The sequence below is a fragment of the Dermacentor variabilis genome, chromosome 9 (genome assembly GCF_050947875.1).
Source record: "Dermacentor variabilis isolate Ectoservices chromosome 9, ASM5094787v1, whole genome shotgun sequence".
In the NCBI taxonomy this organism is placed as follows: domain Eukaryota; kingdom Metazoa; phylum Arthropoda; class Arachnida; order Ixodida; family Ixodidae; genus Dermacentor; species Dermacentor variabilis.
In genome coordinates, this window is record NC_134576.1 from 85,861,209 (window position 1) to 85,880,135 (window position 18,927).

The 18,927-nt window shown below is 45.1% G+C and overlaps 1 long non-coding RNA gene across 1 annotated transcript; it reads right to left on the minus strand.

Annotated features, from left to right (window-relative positions):
* Positions 1 to 4,194: 4,194 nt before the first annotated feature.
* Positions 4,195 to 9,671, minus strand: LOC142558086 (uncharacterized). The gene is made up of 3 exons (XR_012822951.1): positions 9,555 to 9,671; positions 7,239 to 7,357; positions 4,195 to 4,259 (listed from the first exon to the last, which is right to left on the minus strand). It is a non-coding gene; the product is annotated as an uncharacterized LOC142558086 (long non-coding RNA).
* Between the last annotated feature and the right edge of the window lie 9,256 nt (positions 9,672 to 18,927).

Consider the following 18,927-nt stretch of genomic DNA (forward strand, 5'->3'; position numbering starts at 1 on the left):
CGATTCCGGGAGGCCAAAGGCTATCTTGTACATTTTTCCTTGTGAGCGTGTTGATCTCGTTCTTTTCCGCGACGTACCAGTTGTGGTAGGCGGCTACGTAGGCGATGTGGCTGACAACGAAGGAGTGGATCAGTCGAATGACGTTTTCTTCCTTCATACCCGCATGTCTATTGGTTATTCTATTTATGGGTCTCGTGGCGCTGGTGACTTTGCCTTCGATCTTCCTCACGGTTTCGCCGTTAGCTCCGTTGGCCTCAATGATCATTTCGAGGATTTTGATCTCGTTTACTTTGGGGATTGCGTTTCCATCTTGGGTGTGCAGGCCGATTTCCTCGTACTCCCGGGGTCCCGTGTAGCTCTTTGGTCGCATGCCTCTGCGCGCGGGCCGGTAGAGGAGTAGTTCGGACTTGCTCGGACTCACAAATGGAAGTCGGATTCGTTTTATGCGGTTCCCTGTGGATATTTACTGCTTTACTCGGCCGAAAAATCAATTCCAAAGCACAGCATCCTATATGCACCATTCTGGTTTACCAACCGCAGGGATCGCTCTGTTGAACAACGCCATCGGCATTATGCAGGATGCTTGCGTAGACATAGCATAGCGATTTCAGGTCTACGAGATTTATAACGCGTGAGAACGATGTCGGTGGCTAACGCAAATAGTTTGTGACGATTGGCGCCGACATATTTGCATTAAGTTGGCTGTACACGAGCACTATGTATGTTTTAGCTCTTACGCCAAGCGATCAGACAGTGTGGGAATTTTCCAATTCCACGTTGGCAATTCACAGACACCGCTGCTCTTCGTTGAATAAAATACAATACAACCAAAATAGTTCCAAACACGCAAACACACCACGCCTGAAGGTGCGCGTCGCATGTTTGCGCAGCCAAGAGAAATTTACGCATGCTGTAGTTACCGCTGCTGCACCGAAAGGCTTCACAGTGTTTCGCCAACGGCCTCGTGTGAACTGACATCATGCAAATTTCGCGGAGAACGAGTTAACAACATTTGCTAATCATTCCGCATCCCGCCACGGCAGCACATTATAGTAGCGCCGCGCGGCTCGCACAAGCCAGGGAGAACGAAAATCTCGCCCCGCGCCCTTTCCTCCTTGCCCGATGACAGAAAAAGAAAATTGTCTCCAATCCACGCCGTAAAGGTGGTCGGTCAGCGAAGCTGTAAACGACAACTAGAATGATTATGCGTTGTGAAATACGTTGTGATTATTCGCGTTGCGACATTCACATGCACTTTACCTAATTATTTATTTTATTTGCCTAAGACGTACTTTTCGATGGCCTGCGACTTGGTTTGGGCCCCTACTTCGTGCACCTACATATAGTGGACCAGAGAGAAGATAAATTCGCCGCGCCTCGGACGCACGCTGCTCTTCAGGAGTCCTCACTATAGGTGGCCTTCCCATAGTACTGTCACAACACAAATCACTTGCTAGGCGGGTTCTCCTTTTACGTGCGAAAGTGTTGTTACGTCACTCCCCGCTTCGTATGCTACAGTCAAGCTGCCGTCGCCGCGGCAGCTTGTGCAACAGTATAATCTTTACCGGGAAACGTATACGGGGAGCGCTACGTGCTTTGAATTGCATGTTGGCGCAGGAGCACCTCATCATCAATTATTCACTTAGTTCGGATGCTTGTCTTGGGCTTGTTCTTTTTGAAACGTATACGCTGTTCTGTATATTGTATGCGTGATTCCAAATAATGCATGCACTGTTCGCTTCACTTTGCTGAGTGCTTGTTGCCTCTGCCTTACGGGGTATGAGCTGACGATGATAGTTTTCTGTCGAGGTTACCCCACGAAGAAATTCCAGGTTCCCAGCCATAGACAGCTTCGCTGTATATGTCTATAGGCTATATCTATGGTATTATCCGGCTCCACTTTGTTACAAGGCAGTTTTAATGCATGTTTTGCCTACATTTAACGCTATATCGAAGAACTCCAGACCTGTCTATTATATACCACCGCTTTCTTAATGGCTAGAATAACGGTCTTCGGTTGGCTGCGTTCATTTCAGGCCACTAAACATAATGTGCTGTAGCGCGATAGACATGACACACGACGAAGTTGACAGAAAGACGTCTCGTCACGTCTCTCGTGCGGCAGTACATCACGTTTAGTCAATACCCGCAGGCTCAGTTTTCTATTAAGCTTAGCACACTTCGCTCACTGTAATAAAGTGAGGTTTCTCAACCGGAACACTTACCAGAACGCTTGAACCAACACCAGGGGCATGAAAAAAAAAGAAATTGTTTCGTAAAGACACGATGCAAGTTGCGAATAACCAAGTCACTGTGGCTGCATGCGCGCATATCGCTGGTGCTTTGAATTGAGGAAACATATTGAAGTGTTTCTTTTTTTTTATTTCGCAAGAAATTTTTCAAGACATTTAGATTTTGCATGCCTCAAGCATAATTGTTTTATTTCACTTCCGTGTATTTGGCCTTCACAATATCCCTTTGATTCTGAATACAAGCGTAAACGGAATATTTTCTATAGCTATGATACTGCCCGTGGATCGATGTAGCTGTTGTGCGCAGCCGCATTTTAGTGCATACTACTGCGTACAAGCTTAAAACGTACCTAAGCTATAAATTATATTAACTGCGACAGTAACTATGTAGACAGTCCAGGCGAACTTTTCTCTCGTCTTCTAAAGTCCTAGCCTCGTCCGTATGAAGTCAAAGTACGATAATAACCCGCTTCGAGCGCCGCTTGCTGCGGGTGCGAGGAAACGTGCTCAACAGTGACATGAGAAGGGTGATGGATCGATGCATGCCGTCCTTCCGCGCACGCTATGTTCGGGATCACGGGATAAAACGCGTGCTAGGGTGGGGGCAGGTGAGCGTGCGTCTGCTCTTATCCCCCGGCTATGGCTGCACATGGCTGTCCGTGCGGCTGAGCGCATACTCGGGCTGCGCCATACCTTAAAGGTAATCTGAATCAGGTGCAGAGTTTGTGCGAACCGAGAGGCTGGTCTCTTCAGAAGGGTTCCCAGTAGCCCAGTGTTGGAAGTAGAAGCCTTAGTGTCACGTACGTAGTAGCGCTACGTGCGTGAAGATATTGCACTATTGATATGCGCATGCGGCGAGTGTAGGGTACCCCGTGGCGTCCCACGTACGCACGTGAAATCTGCGCGTTTGCGTTGCACACTCCACGTACGTGAAGCGGGCTCTGCGAGCTGGTCGCGCGAGATCTTGAAGCAGCCGAGAGCAGTTCCAAGATGGCATCGACCGTGCCGACGATGTGTGTGGTGCTGCGCTTTTGCGCTTTTCGAAGTCGGACGACCTCGACTTACTACGCAACGTGCTAGAGTCCAATCCGATTGACATGTCTGCCGGCAGAGGGCGCCAGTAGACACGCGGAAGCAACGCTCTATACGTTTGCGAGGCCTCCACCCACAGATTGATGCGTACGTGAAACTACAAGCGCACAATGTGTGCGGCACGTACCACACGTAGAACTCTCATGCTTGCGTACGCAAAGCCTTCCGCGTGCGTGAAGCTAAAGCTGCCTAGTGTGAAACACGCGTTGAAACGAGAGGCAGCCCGAAGCGTCCACTCCCCCGAGTCTGGTCTCCTCTTCATTATTCCAGTTGCGGCAAGTGTTCGCGGTAGCCGTGTGCGATCAGTTCGTGTTTGTCTGCGCACGTATCACATCGTGCTTGCTAATTTAATTAGTAAGCGAATGTTTACTGCAAATTACACGGCCGATAAGACCACCAACCTTACTTCGTGTAGTTGTCTAATAATTTGCTGTCGTTATCAATGCTTCTCCTTTCGGTCGAAAATGTGATTTCTTTTTTTTTTCTGAATGACCGGTTCCATGCTGTTTAATATAGCCTATTCTATCTGGACTTGTTCAATCGGAGAGCACATGAGTCTGCATTTTTTTAAGGGAACGATGTTTCGTGAAGTAAATTCATTCATCAGGTAATACAACGACGCTAAAAAAGAAATCTCATACAGGTTCCATAGAGAGAAAGCTTCGCAGTCGGAGAAAACTTAATTCCTTCAACTGAAGAAATTTGATTGAAGACAAGAATAACGACTTTTCCGAGAAGCCATAAGTAGTTAACCTACAACCACTAAGGTGCAGCTAGTTCAAGCATGATTCTACAACTGCAAAGCTGCAATGCGTTCAGCAGATTTTCACTGAACTAAATTTCCATTGACCTTGCGAGTAGCACAAGGGCACTTACGATTTCATGTCTTCCATCGGCCATTCCTCGACATAGTCACTGCAGAGAAACGAGATAGAGTGCGCCTGAGTGCTTAGAACGATATTTCAGAAGAGGGAGAGAGAAACGAAGGGGGAAGGTAGGGAGGTTAACCGAAGACGTGCCCGGTTGTCTACCCGACGCTTGGGGAGGGAAAAGGGTAAAGAATACATAAGAAGGAATTCCATTTATTCACGTGTAATGGACGAAAAAATTGCTGCCTCTTCTGATTTGTTGGTTGCCCGATATTATGCCCCGGTCTCCGAAACTTTCACCACGCGGCCTGAACTCAGAGATGATGCTCATGCTTTTGCTGCTTCCAACTCGGTCGGGAAGCGAGGACGTTAATGTACTTTAATCTCGAGAGGCATTTCTTATGGCTTATCATAGCATCTGGTATCGCCTGGTAGATTAGAGATGAAACTTGGGTAGGTGAGGTTCTAGACATGACTAATATCTTGCTGCCTGAATTTCTTTCTTTCTGTTTCTCTTTTCCTTTTGTCTGAATAAACATATCTCAACTGCAAATTACCTTAGGAGCTCTTACCTAGTTACATGGGAACTGGGAAAGAAATTTTCTCTGGGACCACTGCAGCAATCTTTATCGGATTATTTTGCATGTTAAGGTAAACGTCTTGGCCTACCGACTGTTGGGCTCATATTATTTATTTCGGTCGTAAATGCTTTTAACAGCAAATTTTCAAATATAGCAAAAAAAATATCTGAACAATCAAGTTTACACCTTATAGCTTCGCAGTAACAGATGTCACTGTTATGTGAAGCGCACCTATTGAGACAGTTTGATGTGCTATTCACCACTCTGAAGTATGGCACGGATTTCTGTATAGCAAGTTTGCAAAACTCTTGTAAGCATAGTAGCAATTTCACGTAATCTCTGAACGTCATGTTTGTGCACTTCACATCTTCCAACATGCCGTTTACAGAACGGTATATCTAGCTTTCATGCAGAGTTAAAGTATATGTTAGTATTGTGCTTCAATTTTTATAAGCACACCAATCTACTTGCAATTTTTTAGAAGCCTTCGAGGTCCTTAATCAATGTTCTGTTTCCTGCATTCGGCAGAATGTATCTTTTTCTATTAACTGCAAGAAATTTTATTCAAATTGGTGAAGTGTTTGTCAAATGACTGCATTTCTGCGTTTTACATGTATTTGAATAGAAAAATTAGACTTTGTTCCCAAGGTATAGGTGTCTGTCTCAAAACTACCAAAATTTCAGGTTAGAACTTCAAAAACTATATCTTCGCAACACGCATTTGCTAACGAAAGAAAAATGTCTGCCTCTGCTGAAACAATAAAAGGTTAGATAAGGTGGCTCTTAGCCGATTTAATGCACTATAAGCAAGCTCTCTCAGTTAATGCCACCGTCTTCTTCGCTTGCTCCTCAAACGTTGATTATGATAATTGTAGTGATGATATCGTTAAAGCCAGTGACATGTATTAATTGGGAGAATTGGCCGGAGGCCGGGTTGCCTAAAAGGTAGCGTAGGAAATAACGAAATATAATGCTGCTAAATGTTACTATAATTGGACATTGCCCCTAGGGGCAATCTGTCGATCTTCAACGTAATAAGCCAGCGCAAGTGACTGGGCTGCATCAAAAAAGAAGAAAAAAAAGAAAAAAATGTTTCAGAAGGCTACCTGAATTCCAACAACGTTCAGTTATCATAGTCTAGAGGGCACGCCGTTTTATTAGCGTGCGTAGTTATTTATGTATACGGTTCTCCTTCGTAATCTTCCTGTTTCGTTATCGCAGCGTTTTAATTCTTACCAAAACAGGGCTATAACAGAGCAAAGATGTTGCGACGTAGAGCGGTAAATACTCATGTTATTAAAAGGACGCACTCCCTCGATGATGGCGTTATATATATATATATATATATATATATATATATATATATATATATATATATATATATATATATATATATATATATATATATATTATAATATGCTGCCCCTTAAGTTATGGTGGTGTATTGTTGTAGAGGTTGACAGATAGCTCAAGAGGCAATGTCCAAAATTGCCGGACATGTGTGCGCTTTCTGGACATACTGCAAACGGTCAGGCATAAAAAATAGACCAATGCCGCTGTGACACAATGGATGTGAAACCTTAAGGGTGTTTAGATACGTGTCGTACCTTCTGTGTACACACATGTGTACACAGAGGTCTATACACCTTTCAACATTTTTCCGTCGACAAGACTGATACATCACTTGCGTCCTCAAGGCGCAGATAGAGCTACAGACGATGTGGCTGTGCTCGTTTCTTTTCGCGCAATTTTGTATTGCTTCTTTTTGTATTTCTTTCTTTCGCGTTTTCCTGCGAAATGAAATTATTTGACGCCAATTCGTTATTTGTCATTCCTCAAGGTACATTCCAACAAAGTGTCTTTTCCTTTCTGTCACACGAAATCTGCTCTTGCATTCATTTTTCCTTTTTTCGCCAAAGACAATCGGAGAGTGTAATCATCTTCGCCCCACCATCGCTCTGTAGAGAAGGTACGAAGGTGTTATAGACTGTCAACATGAACCACTATCTTTTATATTTAATATTATTCCTTTTATCACGAATACGCAGAACGTGCCCCCTCACGTGCCTCGGTGTCTAAGTGGCTACGGCGCTTTGCTAATGAGCCTGAGGTCGTAGATTAAATTTCGGGCTACGGTTGGCCGCATTTCAATGAAGGTGAAGTGCGAAATGCCAGTGTGCTTATAGATTTAGACGCACGGTAAAAAAAATGCCTAAGTGGTGAAAACTTAATCCCAAACTCCCGCAACGGCGTCTCTTAAAGCGAAGCTGTGCCTTTGAGACCGTGAAAAACTATTGTATCGCTGAACTGATTTCGTAAGCCTCTGTTCTATAATAATTTCGCTGTGAAATTTAGAGGCACTGTTTGTCCTACTTCAGTTTCTTTTAATCGAGCACTATGCATTTTTTTAATCATAAGTATGCAATCTACGATGTTGTACTCACTCGACGTGTGTCGTAACGTCAGTCGGTAACCGCGCTCCACTCTTGTTTAGAGCGTTGGCTTCCGATGTCACCAACGCAGCAATGACCACTAGCGACGGGCCCAATGACCGCTGTGCGGCCTGTGACCATGTAGTGACAAGGAAGGAAGGTAAGAAATAATACACAAGAAACGTGGCTTTTCTGAGGCGAACATTATTAAGCTTAGCCTCAGGTTTACAATGACAGCGCGAACATTCGAAAAGAAGACAGAACAAGAACACAGTCGCTGCAATCAGAATTTTCGAAGTCCACACACGCACACACACGCGCACGCACGCACGCACGCACGCACACGCACACACACACACACACACACACACACACACACACACACACACACACACACACACACACACACACACACACACACACACACACACACATATATATATATATATATATATATATATATATATATATATATATATATATATATATATATATATATATATATATATATATATATATATATATATATATATATATATTGTTTTCCCTCCCCATATAACCGATGATATAGTTTTCGTTTTTTACGCTCGTAACCCCTCTCAGCCAAACGATGCACGGTTGATAGCGTTTGCACCTATTTTCACAGAGCACAGTTTTCACCTATATTACAGTCACAGTAAAAAAGAAGAAAAAGGAAGAAACACTTATCACTGACAAAGGACCTGTGGGAAAGGAAACAATTCATTTCTTCAACCACAAAATAGCATAATATTAAATTGCGTTTTAATAGTTCGATCGCCTAGCAAATACCGGAAAGCGACGTTTGGATTCATGATTCTTCAGTGATCCGTGCCTGAATTCCGCTTGTGTGTTGCCTTATATGCTGCACAGTGCAACGTGCGTTTTGCTCCTTTGAAGAACTTTGAAGAACTCTGAGCTGTGCCACGTGAACGAAGTCATAGGTCACGTGTTGTGTGAGCTGTCCTCAATACGTGGAAGAGCGAGGAAATTTGAGCAATGAGCCTACGCGCCTCGACAGCCTGCCGTGGTCAGATGTCTTTAGTTTAGGTCCTTGGCGAGACGTTAAATCTAGTTTTCAGCCGATCCCGGACTTCCCTTGCTGTTGAAACGGTACGGGTCCGGACTGTAGCCCTTGAGTAGACCTAATAACTTGTATGTTTTATATCCTCCTTCTGTCAACATCTTCACCCCCTCATGCTCTTTGTTTCTTCCCTCCCTCTGGCCTTTTGTGCTGCGCAGAGTTGCTGGATAGAGGAAGGTACCTCAGGCCGACCTCTCTGCGTTTCGTATCATTAAACTTTTCTCTCTATCCCCTCGCACGGTAGAGTGAGCCAGTCAACGAGGGATTAGGGATGTGTGGACGGACGCACTGTTCAGCGGCTTTTAGGTAGTGCTTCTTGTGGGTGTGGGTAAAGCCAGAGCGTATGTGGGAAGGAACGGTATTTCCGGCCAGCGGGTTCGGCCTTATTTTCTGAGCTCAGACCTGATAGGCTAGCCTCGGTAGAGTGTCGCAGCAGACCCTGTAGGATCTCTTTTTTTTTTAGTTAACAACTGAAGGTTTCTCCCTACTGTAAAGTTAACTTCGCCACACTCTAATTTCGTCACTAATGGCGGCAACTGCTGTTATTCAGTATAAAATATAAACTATGCATGTTAGTACTCCTCAGTAGCACGTGGTGACTTCTTTAACGCGCCGCATCGACATTGTTCGTCGAATAAAATACATGTCTCGGCCGAGATACGTGCGTGCGTCGTCAGTTGGAAATATTCCTTGTGGCAAAGCTAGCTGTGCGTTTACGAGAATGTTTTCGCCGCAACTTCGGATCTTTACGTTATTATAAAATTTGTTGCGTTGCTAATGGGTCACAAAACTGTCTTACCTTGCAAGTTTCTTGCTGAGTTCTTCCTAAATGTAAGAAAATAGCTTCCCTGTGAGACAGACTTACAGCCAAATGGCGCCCATAATGTTAATACAAAGCCGGTGTGTTTCAACAGCACACCAACAGAAGCTGTTTGCGTGCCGTTGTAGTGGTTTTAGCATGCAGCATGTCCCCACTAGGTCAACCAGCCAGGGTCAGCCAGCCAGGCTTTGATGTAGGTACCCTATCGATGTGTGTATATATATATATATATACACACACACATCGATAAGGTACCTACATCAAAGCCCATACATAAATAAGCCACTACATCGATAAGGTATTAGCGACTGAGGAATCCTTGCGTGCGCGTTTACATTTGTTTGATTTGCTAAGGTGCCGCAATAACTACCGAAATGAATTCGCAAGCTTCTGCCATGGCACTTACCAACGTTCGCCAAATTCTGCTGTTCATAAAAAGCATATAGAAAATGCTTAAGACATCTTGTGCGGCAAGCATTACCGCACATTTTTTCAGCCTATTTCGGCATAAGGCAACGCTTGTCGGAACTCGTTGCTATTGTGTGAGGTGCACACGGGCTCGAGGGCTCTTTACGTTAGAGCCAGCTGCTTTTTTTGAAAGAACACTTGCTCTGGGTTGTTTAAAAATAAGCGACGCATTTTATGAGGAGGAGCCCGCAAAGCGCGGTAAGCTTAACCAAGAAATGCGTGCGCGCCCGAAAATCGCTTCCATCATCGCCGGCAAAATACATTACCTTTCTTTTTTTCAGCTCCCGTGCGTATGCGTAGATAACAAGTATCCAACATTCTTGCATCTAAGCACTCGTGATAGATCATGTTTTGTGATTCCTGCCTATATAGCTACAAATGGCAAATAAGTATACCTAAAAGGGACGTATAAACGAGAGCAATATAACAAAGCCATTAAAAAAAACATGCAAGTTTTAACGTTTAAATATATCAGCCAGGATTTTAACTTACAAGAATGGTATACCACCCGCGCTGTTTTTGTCATTGCGTTCTTTCTCGTCAAGTCTAAACGTAATTTAGATAATAATAATAATATTTGGGGTTTTACGTGCCAAAACCACTTTCTGATTATGAGGCACGCCGTAGTGGAGGACTCCGGAAATTTTGACCACCTGGGGTTCTTTAACGTGCACCTAAATCTAAGCACACGGGTGTTTTCGCATTTCGCCCCCATCGAAATGCGGCCGCCGTGGCCGGGATTCGATCCCGCGACCTCGTGCTCAGCAGCCCAACACCATAGCCACTGAGCAACCACGGCGGGTCCGTAATTTAGACCTTGTCAAACGTCACAGGGGCAATTTACGGCAACGACGGTGCCAGGACCAGCGTTATAACGTTTAACATGGTGTCTGGTTTCGCGTGATGCATGGAGTTGAATACATGCTTAGAAATATATTTTGTAATTTGCGCAGCCGCGTAATCGTCTTCTCAACAAAGAAGAGTTTAATTGATGGGGCTCAAAGCCCCAAAGAAACACTGGAATAATGAGAGACGCCCTTGTGGAGAACTATAAGCGTTAATTTTTGCCAACGCGGGTCCTTCATTAGGCCCCTAACTCTAAGTGCGCGAGCACATTTTCTCGGTGCAGAACGGGGCGGGGCCGTCGCAGGCAAACCACTTACCTCGGCATATACAAATAGAACAGTTTTTCGAAGCATATCTTGTGTTCTGACGACCGAATTTCTGTAGCCGTCATCAGCGTTGATGCAACCAATGTTATGCGAACTTGAACGCATTTTTTAAGCGATAGTTTTTATTCCAATCACAGACATTTGTGTGCAAGCACTGGTAACAGAAGCGGAGCTCGGTGTATTAGCACGGCCCGTGAGCACAAAATAGTTTTTACGACACAATGGCCAGTGAAAGCAGGCGTCAGCTAGTGGTGGTGTTGGGAATAATATTAGTGAAATCGGTCGGCCAATTGCAAACATTTCTTACAAGGCAAAAGCTTATTTTGTATTCGGCAACATGAATATTCGGACATGTTGCTAGCTAGGGAGATTTTCGTAAATGTCCCTTGCGCCACAGATACATGTGTTCCTAAAATTTGTTAATTATGTGTGTTCTGAATTGTCTGCTGATGTCTTTTCTGTGGTACGCGTGGTTGGCAACACTCATATGAAATAAATATGCGGCCCCGTCATTTCGCACCGATGCCTACTTCGAAGTTTTTACTCGAACACCCGCGGTGGTTGCTCAGTGGCTACGGTGTTGGGGTGCTGAGCACGAGGTCGCGGGATCGAAACCCGGCCACGGCGGCCGCATTTCCATGGGGGGCGAAACGCGAAAACACCCGTGTACTTAGATTTAGGTGCACGTTAAAGAACCCAAGGTGGTCTAAATTTTTGGAGTCCTCCACTACGGGGTGCCTCATAATCAGAAAGTGGTTTTGGCATGTAAAACCCCATAATTTTTTACTCCAAGAATTATAAACAAGTTCCCATGCCTATTTTGACAGCCCGATATGTCTTTTATTGCGATATCAATTATATAAACGCTCCAGGTACATTTCTGCCGTAGTCGTCGTCGTGATGTTCCGCGTTAAGTACAAGGGTGATAACATCATCTCGGGGCGCCGTATGCTGTATGTGCGAGTGAAAGCGTGCGAGAGTGACCCGACGATCGTGGCTCAACCTCGCGGGCGCAAGGGAGGAAAACGCGGAGCAAACCGGCCGTCTTTCGTCGCGCGCAAGGAATCGGGGGCCGCGGAAAGATGGGGTCGGCGCGATCAACTCCCCTGGCGGCTACGTAGGGGGCGCCCGCGCGGGCTGTATCTTGTAAGTGATGTGCGGTGGGGGACAGAGAGTACCGAGGGCTGATAGCTTCGCGTGCGCTCTGTTCTCGGCGCTTAGCTCGCGTTGAAGCGAGAGGCAGCACGAAGGTCAATTCACTCGCTGCTGCTGCCGCGTTTCTCACTCCAGCGTTTTGACAGCGAGTGTGCGCTGTAATCGACTGAGATGTGTTCATGTTTCTCCTGTGCACCTGTGACGCCATTCTTGTTAGTTTAGTTAGTAAACGAATGTTTACGAGTTTGTACGGCAGATTAAACTGCTATTTTAACTTCGTATAGTTGTCTACTAGCTGCAATTGATGCTGCGTTTTTGAGGCGAAACAGACTTTTCATGTTTGCGCCCCAGCAAGAAGACTAAACACGAAAAGAAGAGGGGCCAACGTCTTACTAGGTATATCTTAGGTTAGGCGGGAGTCTAGCCGAACTCATCGACCATGACTGCCTCCTCGCGGTTTCTTACTAAGCGTCCCTTGTGGACGTAACTAGCTATTGAGGGCATTGGCGGTCCTGAAATTTGTAATGAGATATCTCTAGCACCTCCAACCCCACTTTTTTTTTCCTGCAATCGAATCGGGCCCGGGACAATATAAAACAGACATATTAGCAACACATGTATTTCTGTCCAAGAGGACAGGATCATGAGACGAATACATGAATCTGCAACGTGTGCAGCGCATAAGGAGTTCACGTAAGACACAGCATCGGGTTCCTGCCCTCGAGGGTCGCAGCCCCAATCCACGTGCAAGGCACTATATTTTTCAGGCTTGGGTTATCGCACGTGTCCAGAAAAAAATAATTTGCCAAAAGCCATGGCACTGTACTAGTCCAGTTGTAACTCAATATGGAGCCCCACTGCGTTTCAAACACGAAAACAGAAAAATCAGAGCACAACTTAGCCCTTCTCATGAGTTGTGAACGCGAAAGCATTACTGTCAAATTGACCGACGCTGAGCGATCCTTCGAGTTAATATGAACTCCTCGCAGGCATGCAAGCTTGTTGAGCCGTGTGGCGCCTTTTGATTTGTGCTTACCGAGGTACGGTTAGAGCGCTGGCGAGAGCTTGCGCGGACGAGGAACGCGCAGATATGACAGGATTCCGAGCGCGAGAGCGAGGGTGACGTGGCGTCGCGGCGATGCCCTCTCCCCTCATGCGATACAGCAGCAGCAGGTGTTCCCTTTCGTTCAGCCTCACTCGTGACGTGGCGTCACAGCCAATGGGAAGTTTCACTACTAAAGATGCCGCCTGCTTTTTCTTTCAATGGGCCATTTGACGTTTTCGCAGTAAAATTAGGAGGCACTCGATCCTCCGGCAGAAACGAAATTCGCGTCCTGGGTGCAGCATAGGGCCACTGCTTCTCTCATTGATCTTGGCAACCGCGGGATCAGCTCGGGCCCTCAGTCTACAGCGGCTCCGGAGCTCCTGATTGAAGCGGCGGAAGAGCCTGTGACGTAGCAGAGGGTGCTAAGAATGTCTGGATCCGGAGTGACCACCGCAGGAACCTGAACAAAGCAACTTTCAATACGCCAGCCTCTCCGAGTGAAAGAATCTTAGCAAAGCAGTTTGAGCAAATAATAAACATTAGCTGTGATATTACTCTACACATAATGGGAAGCGCTTGAAAGGCATCTACACTGCTGACTAATTTTGACATGCTCTGTGACATGGGCCTTCCACATAAGACAGAATAAGGAGTAGGATTTGTAGTTCAGAGGGCTACAGCTGGCAACATCGCTGAATTCCAGAGCATAAACAAAATTACGGTAAACACGATGAGCAAACAGGCAAGATGACTCATAAGAAATGACCTAATGAGGAAGTGACATGGCATGAAGGTGTCTAATCCCTGGACAGAATCGGATTGGCTGTCCTTCAAAACCGATCAACGCGAGATGATCGGATTTCATATGGCATTCGAAATTACATTTTATAACATTCTGAAGATTGAGGAAGCAGTAAAGAAAGGAAGGAGCATTAAGTAAGTGGAAGAAAACTTCAAACATCTATGCTGTCAAAGTTAAGCGCGGTAATCTCATCAATATCCGGCAAAAGGTTACGAAGACGAAAAGGGAAGCTAAAGGGATAAGTTAATCAGGGGAACTGCAGTCATGGCGTCAGAATCAGTGATTGATTTATAGTGTTTTTCCTTAGTGTGATTTCCCGCCTAACATGTTAGTAGCCACTCATAGAGGCTAGAAGTGATAGATATGGGATAGTTGTGTCGGTGTTGTCCTTTAAAAAAAGTGCGGTTTACCTGTGACCCGTTGCCCTATTAGGGCGGCAGATAATTTATCTACCAAACTGCACAGCACACCCAAAACAGCCAAGTAGTCACAATTACACGGACTGAAAAGGAGGACAGAGAAGAGGTAAGCGAAACTATGGACCACGTAATAAGGGCTTTGCGAGTTAAATCGGCGGTGGAAAGCGGCTGGAGATTGTAGTTTCAGTCGAGCTGACGAAAGGAGGCGCAAATATTGTGCTCGAAACGCTTGCGAAGTTTATACTGAAGGGCTCAAGACTTTGTGTGCCAGATACTTCGAAAATACTCACGCCTTAATAATTCATAGGAAAGAATGCGATAAAACTGAAGAATCATAGGCCATTTGCATTCGGTATTTTGCAAGAAAAAATTACTCAATCAATTTTGGGTAAAATCAGGGCTGCACTTATCTTCAAAGAACACAGAGGACAGGTTGGCGTTAAGAAGTTGTATTCAGCAATGGCTCCCACTTATGCAATATATTTCCACGGTGTAGAAATAGTCAAGTGAAGGTGTATTTACAGGTATTTACAAATGGTAGCAAGGCTAGATACACAAGATGGCTGCCTGGAACAGCCGCATGCTCACTTCGCCAAATCGCCGTCTTCGTTCATAGTCGCTCTATGCACCACTGTTCCGGAACAATATCAAGTAGTTGAAAAATATGGGGAATACGAGCAGTCAACCTGTCTATATTGGCTTCCTATAGCGTGCGAAAAGGCTTTCCATGAGCTATAGACACCAGCAGCCATGGATGAATTGCGTTGGAAATAAGTAGAAGCATACGTAAAATCTTATAGGCACCTACAAAGATTGTACAGCTAAATTATTTCTTCATTAACAATGTAGTAAAACACCGATTAAGACGGATGTAAGGCCAGGAGGGACAGTCTCTCCAGTTGTGTTCACTGCATGTACTTGGAAGGCTTCAAGCCGTTAGACCGGGAAGAATTATAGGTGTGAGGATACACTGAGGATGTTAGAATCATTGAGAAATAAGGCTATATTGGTGCTACTTATCGCGGATAAATCAGGGGAACTTTTAGGCATGTAAAATCCTCTCAGCTGGACTTCTCCGCGATAAGGTGGCCTCGCCGCCTGCGGGATTATCTGACTGAGCTATCTCGGTTGCTTGGTTGCCATAGTCAGAAGTCCGAATCCTCGTATGACAAAAGTTTTTTTTTTTTTAATCTGGGGGTGGTAATCCGAATTCACCTCCTTCAGTACGCTACAGCTCAAGGCTTGGAGTGACGCCTGTCACAGGCAAAAGATGCTGAGAGCGAGTGGGGCAATACTAATCCAGGTACAACCAAATTAGGAAGACCCACTAAGATTCATCAAAAGGCACTCCTTCACCTGAACATGAATTGGGCTCCCTGGTGCAGTACTCGGCCACTCCCTCCCAAATGACTCTTTCCACTAACCAATGGTCTTCCGTCCCCGGCATCTGCAGAGCACTTGACCTAGGCCACCGTCAGACCCGTAACGCAACAGAGGGTGCTAAGAATATCTGGGCCGGGACAGGCCGCCAATGGAAACCGAACCTGGCAACGTATAACACCCGAACTCTCTCGAGCGAGGCTAGCTTAGCATCACTCTTTGAAGGACTATCAGGCATTGTTTGGGACATCATTGGCCTTAGAAAGGTTAGAAGAACTGGTGAGGCTTATGCACTGCTGACTAAAGGCCACGTACTCTGCTATACAGGACTCCCAGATAAGAAGCAATACGGAGTAGGATTCCTCATCCATGAGGACATAGCGGGCAATAATGACGAATTCTACAGCATTAGTGAGAGGATATAGCAGTAGTTGCAATAAAGCTTAATAAGAGGTACAGAATAAAGGTAGTACAAGCCTACGCTCCAACCTCGTCGTGATGATGATGAAATAGGTCTGTTTTATGATGATCTTGAATTATTGATGAGATAGTGCAAATCAGGCTGCTGAATAAGGAAGTGGCAACTACTAAGCCGATTCTAGGAACGCTGGGGTGAGATGCTGGTAGAATTCGCTGAAAACAAGTTGCGAATAATTAACACGTTCTTCAAGAACCGTAGCAACAAAAAGTGGACCTGCAAAAACCCTAATAGTGAAACAAGACATGAAATATAGTTCAGAATTTCTGCTGATCCCAGCATAGTGCAGGATGTAGAAGTATTAGACAGGGTAAAAAGCAGTGATCATAGGTTAGTGAAGTCTAGGAATCACCTGAGCTTGAAGAGAGAAAGAGTAAAATTGGTAAGGAAGAAACAAGTGAACCTAGACGCAGTAAGGGTAAGAGTAGGCCAATTCAGGCTGCAACCTGCAAACAAATATATAGCCTTAGAATGGAAAGGTGAAGATTATAGAGAGGTAATGAATCAAAGCGTAACTAGACTGGCTTCAGAAACAGTAATTGAAGTGGTAGGTAAGGCACCAAGGCAACCAGTAGGCAAGCTCTTCCAAGTAACGAAGGACCTAATAAATAAACGAAAAATAATGAAAGTGTCTAACTTAAGAGATCAGATAGAATTTACGGAACTGTCAAGACTGATCAACAAGAAGAAAATAAAGGATATACGAAATTACAACGGGAAAAAGACTGAGGAAGCCGTAAAAAAATGAACGCAGCATGAAACGAGTGAGAAGGAAGCCTGGCGTAGGACAAACCAAGATGCATGCACTGAAAGATAAGCAGGGTAATATAATCAGCAATCTTGAAGATATAGTAAAAGCAGCGGAATAATTCTATACTGACCTGTACAGCACCCAGAGCAGCCACGATACATCCATTCGAAGTAGTAATGAACAGGTTACAGATGCTCTTTCTATAACTGTCGATGAAGCCAGAAGGGCCTTGCAAGACATGGAATGGAGAAAAGCGACAGGAGATGCATTAACAGTCGATTTAATCAAAGATGGAGGGGACATAAAGCTTGAGAAACTAACGGCCCTTCACACAAACTCTATCGACTTCAAGGATCCCAGAGAGCTGGAAGAAGGCCAGCACTAGACTAATCCATAAAAAAGGAGACGTTAAAGAATTAAAAATTGTGAGCCCATCAACTTACCTCCAGTATTATAAAAAATATTCACCAAGGTAATTTCCAATTGTTTAAGGGCAACACTGGACCTCGGTCAACCAAGGGAACAGGCTGCCTTCAAGAAGGGATAATCTACAATGGATCACATACGTGTCATCATTCAAGTAATCAAGAAATCCGCAGAGTACAATCAGCCTCTCTACATGGCTTTCATAGATTAGGAAAAGGCACTTGATTCAGTAGAGATAGCAGCATTCATAGATGCATTAGGTAATCGAGGAGTACAAGTCACTTACGTAAACATCTTGTAAAATATCTACAGAGATTCTACAGCTACCTCAATTCTACACAAGAAAAGTAGGAAGATACCCCAAAAGAAAGGGGTCAGACAGGGAGACACAATCCCTCCAATGCTATTCAGTGCGTGCTTGGAAGAAGTATTCAAGCTATTAAACTGGGGAGGCTTAGGAGTGAGGATCAATTAACGGCGAATATCTCGGCAACCTTCGGTTTGCAGATGACATGTTCAGCAACACTGGGGACGAATTACAAGAAATCATTGAGGGCCTTAACAGAGGGAGTGTAAGAGTAGTTCCCGATTAATATGCTGAAGACAAATATAATGAGCCGTAGTCGGGCAAGCGAACAAGAGTTCAGGATCGCCAGTCAACCTCTAGAATCTGTAAAGGGGTACGCTACCTAGGTCAATTACTCACAAGGGACTCTCATCATGAGCAGGAAATTAACAGAATAATACAAATAGGTTGGAGCGCATACGGCAGATATAGTCAGATCCTGACTGGAAGCTTACCACTATCACTAAAAAGAAAGGTGTACCATCAGTGCATTTTACCGGTGCTAACATATGGGGTGTTCATAGGAGGTAGCAGCGTAGCAGGGGGCGGCAGAAAGTTAGGTGGGCGGATGAGATTAAGAAGTTTGCAGGGACGGCATGGCCACAATTAGTACATGACCGGGGTTGTTGGAGAAGTATGGGAGAGGCCTTTGCCCTGCAGTGGGCGTAACCAGGCTGATGATGATGATGATGAACATATGGGGTAGAAACTTGGAGACTGACAATGAAGCTGGATAACTAGATAAGGACCGCGCAAAGATCGATGGAACGAACAATGTTAGGCGCAACTTTAAGAGACAGTAAAAGGGCGGTGTGGATCGGAGAGCAAGCGGGGATAGTCAATATTCTAATTGACATTAAGATAAAAATGGAGCAGGGCAGGTCATGTCATGCGTACGCTAGATAACAGGCGGACCATTAGGGTTGCGGAATGGCGAGCAAGAGAAGGGAAGTGTAGACGAAGACGGCAAAAGGCTAGGATGGGCGATGTAATTAGGAAATTAGTAGGTGCTAGTGGGAATCAGTTGGCGCACGACAGGGGTAACTGGAGATTGCAGGGAAGACTAGGTGGGGCAATGAAATTATGAAATTAGCAGTTGCTAGTTGGAATCGGCCTGGAAGTGGAGGATCACCGCGTTCGCGTCCTTTCTGTATGTGCATCGACGCCGCGATGCTCTCGCGGCGTCCATACGCTTGCGCGCAACCAGCGTTCACGAACTGGAAAACTTCACTGTGCCTTTTTAACTTCCAATTTCTTTTCTCAAAATCTGGCGAACAGACTACTTTTCCGAGCCAAGTGTTTCTGATATAACTCTAACAGTCCTTCGTCCGTCACAG